The 7,383-nt window shown below is 43.0% G+C and overlaps 1 long non-coding RNA gene across 1 annotated transcript in view; it reads left to right on the forward strand.

Moving 5' to 3' along the window:
• The window catches only part of LOC106147750, a 63,255-nt gene extending 56,079 nt beyond the window's left edge, over positions 1-7,176 (forward strand). Inside the window, exon 3 of the long non-coding RNA XR_001232683.1 lies at positions 6,411-7,176. This is a non-coding gene — a long non-coding RNA (uncharacterized LOC106147750). The remainder of the gene's footprint in view (positions 1-6,410) is intronic.
• Positions 7,177-7,383: the final 207 nt, after the last annotated feature.

A 7,383-nucleotide genomic window follows, 5' to 3' on the forward strand; every position in this document is an offset into this window, starting at 1 on the left:
ATCTGAGAAGTGTGTATTCATCTCAGTTGCCCATTTTTGGACTGGGTCTTTGAATTTGAGGGGGCTGATGTTTTTTCATTTTTTATATGTTCTAGATAGAAAATCTTTGTCCAGGGGACAGCCAGCTAAATTTTTTTCCCAATTTGTGGGTTTTCTTTTTACTCTGCTGGTGATTTCTTTAGATGTGCAAAAATTTTCAGTAGAGTGAGATCCCAGTTGTTGATTCTTTGAAGTATTTCCCATGCAGTTTGGTTTTTGCTCATGAACTCTCTGCCTACCCCTGTCTTCAAGATTTCTACCTACTTTCTCTTCCAATAGATTTAGTGTTTCTGTTTTAAGATTGAGATCTGTGATCCATTTTGACTTGAGTTTGGTGAATGGGGATAGACTTGGGTCTATTTTCAGTGTTCGGCAAGCGGCAAGCCAATTTTTCCAGCATTCTTTTTTTTTTTTGGTATCAGGAATCGAACTCAGGACCTTGAGCTTGCCAGGCAGACGCTGTGCCACTGAGCTGTATCCCCAGCCCAAGCAATCCATTCTTAGAGAAGCAAAGCAGAGATTAGGGAGAACAAGAGAAAGGCTCTTGACGAGACAGCAACAGAGACAGCAGGCGTGGCTTCCTAGGTTTCCTATGCCTCTTCTCCCCAGTCCTCAGGGTTAGACCTCCTGAGTCACAGTGTCTGTCTGAGGCCCTATGAGCAGCTTTTCAGCAGCCTTCAAAAGTATAAATAGAACAGTTGCACAGAATAATAGGTGCCTAAATAATTCTTTGCTGTGGACAACCCCATGGAAAGTGCTCTTTCCCTTCTATCACTGTCACAGTGCTTATGCTTTTCCCAGAGCCCCTTGGCTCTCATTTAACCAGATTCAACGTGCTTTCATCTCCAATAGTCAGGACCTGCCGCTCTGTGTAGAGAGGATTTCCCTCAGCCTACTCAGGCGCACCTTCTGTGCGTGCACAAACACCTGGACGTGCCGGTGCCTCCTTGGCTCCGCCCTTAGCCGGTGACTGATGGCTATGGGAGTATATAGCTCTCATAGTCTTGCCCTGATTTGGGACAGTTCTGAGGACCAAGTCACTCTCCAGAGTTTCTCTGCAGGATCACACTGACGCTATCCTCTGTGGAACTTTGAGACTGAGTTTGTGGTAGACAGCTTCTAAATTGGCCTTGAAGAATCCAAAGTCCTGGTATTCACATCCTTGGGTAGTATCCTCTACTTGAGTGTGCAATAGACTGTGACTTGCTTTTTTTTCTTTTTTTGGTACTGGGAATCGAACTCAGGACCTTGTGCTTGCCAGGCAGGCACTGTGCTGCTGAGCTATATCCCTGGGTCTATGGCTTGCTTTTGACCAGTAGAATACAGCAAGGGAAGTGAGATGTTACTTCCATAATCAGGGTACAGAAGATTGGGACGTCTGTTCTGTTAGCAGATTCTCTATTGCTTGCTTCCTTTGCATGCTGCATTAGTCAGTTTTTCATCACTGGGATAAAATACCTGCCCCACTGAGTTTACAGGAGAAAAGGCTTGCTTTGGCTTCTAGTTTCCATCCACAGCCAGCTGACTCCAAGGGAGAAAGGTCAAGGTGGAAGGACGTGGCCAGAGACCGACATAGTTCTCAGGGCCACACCCTCCTGGCCAATTCAGACACACCCGGAAGTGAGCTGTATTAATTTCCCGGGCATCTCTCAAGCAACCAACTGACAACCAAGATTAAGCATCACACATCCAAACTGCCTGGCAAAGAACCGAGGGCAGTCTTTGTTCAACAACCTATGTGGAACCAAATGCTGCCAGTTACCACTGGGTGAGTGTGGAGGTAGATCTGTCCCAGGTTGAGCTCTCAGATGAGCTGGAAGACCCTGAACTAATACCTTGATTATGACCTTGTGATCAACCAGGAAGCAGAGGATTTGCTTAACTTGTACCTGAAATCTTTTTTTTTTTTTTTTGAGACAGGGTCTCACTATGTAGTCCAGGCTGGCTTTGAACATACTATGTAGCCCAAGCTGGCTTCAAACTCACAAAAATCTTCCTGCCTCAGCCTCCTGAGTGCTAGTATTACAGGCATGTGCCATCATGCCCAGCTGTACCTGAAATCTTTGCCTGTAGAAACAACGAGATGATGTGTATGTGCTGATTTTAGGTGCTGAGTTTTGGGTAGTTTGTTACATAGGTTTACACCAGTGGCTTCCTCTTATTCCTTGTCTTGCTTCCTCTACTGTGTTACAAATTTTTCCTGGAGGCTTTTTCTCAGTAAGTCATTTAGGGACATGAACCATCCCCAGGACAGCTTGTCCTATGCCACAGATTCTAAGGGTGGGATTCTAAAGCTGGATAATTCACCTGCCAAATGGCAACAGGACTATCACAATGTAAGAGGAGTGTTTTTGTTTTTTGTCTTTTTGAGGCACGATCTCGCTATGCAGTTCAGGCTGGCCTTGAGCTCACTTTGTAGCCCAGGCTGCTCTCGAAAGCGCAACCATCCTCCTGCCTCAGCCTCCTGAGTGCTGGGATTACAGGCTTGCGTCACCACACCCAGCTTGAGCAGTAATTCAAAAAAAGTGGTAGTTTGTTGATTTTCTGTGCCTACTAATGTACTAAAGAAGAGAAAATGACAAGGTCATTCCCACAATAAAGCTTGGTGTGATAGTGTGAAAGCCTCTAAGACAGCGGGCTTAAGGTAAAGCATAGGATCTGCTTGTAAGAGCAGCAGAGCCTCAGAGACATCTAAATTAGAGCGTCTCTCAGGCTGAAGTCCTGATAAGAAAGATGAGACACGCTGAGATTGGAAATGAACGTAGTTGGGCATACTAGACAACAGCGATCCTCCAGAGTCTCTTGAAGCCCCTGGGCCTGAAGAAATGGACAACTTCCTCTTGCTAGAGGGGAACAAGCCCGTTCCTTAGCTGAAAACTATGCAGAGGCTGTCATTGTAAGGAATGACGGAGGGGTTCTAAGGACAGCTGTGACATTACCAAAGAAGCTTCCTAGAGGAGTGGGTTCCCACCCTGGGGTGGTAAACAGTTGCCAGACCGGCTGCCGAAACAAGAGTCCTAAGACATGCTTTGGGAATTTGCCCTACATACCTTTCTTTTAATTGTCTCTCCTCTTTTTTTCTTGTCCTTGACTTTCAGGTTCCTTTTCCACTTTCAGACGCACTCTCCTTGGGGCAGAGGGGAGGGGAGGGTGAGACGCCAGTGCTCAAGATCGGCATCAAAGCACGTCAAATGCATGTATGAAAATGCTGCAGTGAAACTCAATTAAAAAACAAATGCCCTCTTCTTTGATCCTTCACATTTATCTCGAACACCAGTTAATTATTATGACTTTGGTTCATGTACCTGCTTTATTTAAAGTTATTCAACTCAGTCCTTAAATGCTTGGTAACCGTAAAGTTTTTCCCTTTGGAAAGCCTTCCTAATAAGCCTCATGAAATGTACTTAGTTCTCTTCGGAGTCTGAAAGTAAATCAAATTCTTTTGATAATTTTTTAAAGTACGGATTTTCGTATTTCTCTTTTCCCTGCACCTTTTCAAACTAAATAGGAGCTCTCATTTTAACGGTTGTAGTTTGTCACGATGTCAGACCTTCAGGTTTCTGTCAGGGGCCGTACGCTTGTCGTCTTCTTAGGCAGCAGCACCTGGAAAGGCAGGAGGGGCCCCAGACATCATTGTGATGCACGTGAACTAGGGAGGGGCCTTGTCCCCCAACTCCCGCACTACACCCTGGACGGCAAAGCTCAGGTTAAGTAAAGCCTCAGTATCCCCTTTACTCTGTAGCTTTTTATAAAACTGTGGTCAGTACGGTCTCCAGGTCATTTCCATTTTAGCTTCTTGTCATCTCTCTCTCTGCAATTGCACAGGGAGCCAGATGGTAGGGAGTCACCAAGGCCTTGAACTCAGGACTTCAGCTGATTGATTACCCCACCCAGCTTTCTTAGGGTGGGGTGATTTAGTGTAACACTGACAGAGTTTTCATTTCATCTATTTTTCTCATTCTTTTCTTTTAAAAAATGACACAAATCAGTATTCGCTGCCATTTTTAAATGTGCGAGGTAGGCCTGGTTACATCCCTTTAATATTTCTGTAAGATGGGAGGAAAAAACTTTTTTATTTGTGTGTTTTTCTGTCTGTCACAGCAAAACATACAAAGGAACAAAATACAAAAGGAATAGAAACATACAGAGGAATAGAAACTTTCATAATATAATTTAGTTTTGTTCTTTTTTAAATTTTTACTTTATTTTTTGCTTTTTGAGACAGGGTCTCGCTATGCAGTTCAGGCTGGCCTTGAACTCGCAATGATCCTCCTGCCTCAGCCTCTTGAGTGCTGGGATTACAGGTGTGAGCCACCACACCTGGCTAGTTTTGTCCTTTAACTAATGGATATGTGCCTCGGTCATTGGTTTTTTACATAAGTAGATATGGAAAAGAAAATTGATACCTAGGAGATAGATAAAATGTGATAACATATTCTTTAAAAAATTAAGATATAATTCTTATATCATAAAAATCTATTCTTTTAAAAAGTATACAGCTCAATGATTTTTAGTGCCTTCACAAGGTTATGAAACCATCACCACTAATTCCAGAACATTTTCATTGCCCTTAAAGAAGCCCTGTGCCAGTTACTAGTCCCTCTTCATTTCCCTTCTTCATGTCCAATTTGGGCTTCAGACTTCCTGACATTACCTGTGTGTACACTTTTGACCCTTCTACTCTGCAAACATATATGTTATGGTTGATACATTATGTCAACTTGAGGAGTCTAGAGGTTTAGCTAAGTGACTCAGCAGTTTTATATCCTGGGGTGCAAAGGACATGCCTTTCCTGCTCTAGGATGTTGTTTATTGTGGCATGTGAGAAGTTTAGAAGGTTAACTATGTGAGTGTCGCCCCCTGGGTGGGGGCAGCCTGCTTACAATATAAGGAAGGGAAAGAGGCTTGCATGCACTGTCATTTTCCCCTTTGCTCTTGTTGCTTTGTTATCTTTTGCCTTGGAGCCAGCCAAGTATGGACTAAAACCTCCACAAGCTGTATGGTAAATAAACCTTTTTTTCCTTCATTTTGTGCATTGGGTGTTTTGTCTCAGCAACGAGAGAAAAGTAACTAAGACAATATACTTATACCCACATGTACATATATACACATATACCCACACATTTATATGTGTGCTTTCATATTATATATTTGCATTCTAAATTGCAAAAGAGTCTTACCTTTACAGAGTTCTGGTATCTCACCTATTAGATTTTTTTTTTCTTTTTTTTCTGGTACTGGGAATCAAATTCAGGACCTTGTGCTTGTCAGGCAGGTGCTTGTGCCGCTGAACTATATCCCTGGCCCCTCACCTATTAGAACTTATTAGATTCTGAGGAAGCAATAAATCCACATGCTTAGTGAGGAGCTTTGCTCACCATCATCTCTCTGAACTCAACTTTAGCTCCTGCAATATTCATACTACTTTTTCAAACGCTCATTCTCCTGACAGAAGAGAAGGAAGCAAAATAGAAGTCCATCCTTTCTGCTTTTTCTGTGATCTATTAACATTGCACCATAATCTGGAGCCCACAGACTTATACCTCCCTGGTTCTTGCTCCAAAGATACTTTCTGGGTAATCGTGTCTGTCCTTGCTTGCTTTTCTTCTTCTCAGGAACAATTTCCAAGAGTCATTTTGGAAATTTAGTTGTGAAAGCCCCACTCTCCTTGTGTAACCTTCCCTATAGATCCACAGACCGAGGCCCCTTGGCTGTGTTCTCTTCCGGCCGCCACAGAGAGAGAACGTGCCGCCTCCCAGACCAGGTTGTGCTTCCCTGGCAGTAATCACTCCAGAATGACAAAGTCCCTTTGTCCCCAAGGTTCCTGTCACTTCATTTTCACCTAACAGTGCTCTCTTGTTGGTCCAGAAGAGCAGTTTCCCTCATTATTTCCTCCTCTGAGAGACCATGTTGTCAGGTGGAATTTGACAGATGCACTTTTGTAAATGGAATGGGACATTGTCTTTATAAGATCTTTGTAGCATGTGATCCATTTGTTTTTTGTAAAAATTCATGAACTTTGTAGAAATCCACCCAACAGCAGGGATGAAAGGAGAAAGACTATATCTTGAGCTGAGAGAAAATGGGGTCACCTGGACACATGCTTTGTTTTTCTAGAAAGTGAGATCATTTTAATCACCACCTTTTTGGAGTAGCCAGATAATTTCTTATGCTGGTGGATCATTAAGTTAGGATTCTGGCTTTACCCTAACTGTATGACTTTGAGAAAATTACACATCCTCCCTAGCCACTGTGAGGTGTATGTGTTTGTAAAATAAGAATAAGAATACCTAGCTTATAGAAGTGGTGGGAGATTAAATATGGTTGCTAAAATTTTTGACATGTCTCTTTCTCTTTTTGACACTTGACAGGTGAACTCTATGCCTCTGCTTCTAAGTAGGGACTGTACGACTGCCTGACCAAGATAGTGTGCAGAACTGACAATGTGCTACTTTCTGAGCCCAGGCCATACAAAAGACTGGCGGAGTCTATTTTCTTTTTCTTGGAAAGTTTTCTTTGGAGACATTGAGTCATTGTGTAAAAAGTCCACATATCCTGAGACCACCACGCTGTGTCTCAGCATGAGAGAGCCCCAGCCGAGCCTTTTAGCCATCCCCATCAAGGTGACAGGCATGAGAGATGTCATCTGGTGTTCTCCAGCCAGCCTACTCACTAGCTCAGCACCAGCAAGTGTCCCTGCTGAGAGCAGTAGATACCACATGGAGTCAGGGAACTGCCTGACTGAGTCCTGATTGAACTCTTGACCTACAGGATCATGAACCTGGATTCATGAGTATTCAGCTGGCTGGCGAGTGGCAAGGGACAACTGGAAAAGAATTTGGTACCTACAAGTGGGGTGCTGTTCTGTAGAACTCTAAAACATGTGGCATTGAGTTTGAGACTGAGCATAGGCCAAATTTGGAAAGCCTCGAGGAGCTGGAAGGTGCATAGACTACTGGTTTAGGGGGACGGGGGAAAATTGGATTTGGAAGTAAAAAATATGATCCTTGTCATGGAGAAAATTTGATGACACTGTTACCTACAGTAATGTGGAAAAGAGAAAGCAAAGCTAAAAACTAGTGGATCTAGAAATTTCCTAGAACAATGCTGAAGTTGCCAATCTATTTTTTTTTTTGAGCTACTTATGATGAGCTGTGGATAGAGAGATATAAGCTTTTTAAAAAAAGAAAATTTGCAATGGTTAAACATTTTTAAAAGGTAATATAAAGGAGGCAGGACTTAATGGGTTTTAAAATAACAGCAATCCCATCCCCACTCCCAGCTCCAAATCATATCTAAAATATATTTTAGGGCACAGTATCTACCTGACAGAGACCCTGAATG

This window comes from Chinchilla lanigera, unplaced genomic scaffold, assembly GCF_000276665.1.
Source record: "Chinchilla lanigera isolate Chin_1 unplaced genomic scaffold, ChiLan1.0 scaffold00008, whole genome shotgun sequence".
Taxonomy (NCBI): domain Eukaryota; kingdom Metazoa; phylum Chordata; class Mammalia; order Rodentia; family Chinchillidae; genus Chinchilla; species Chinchilla lanigera.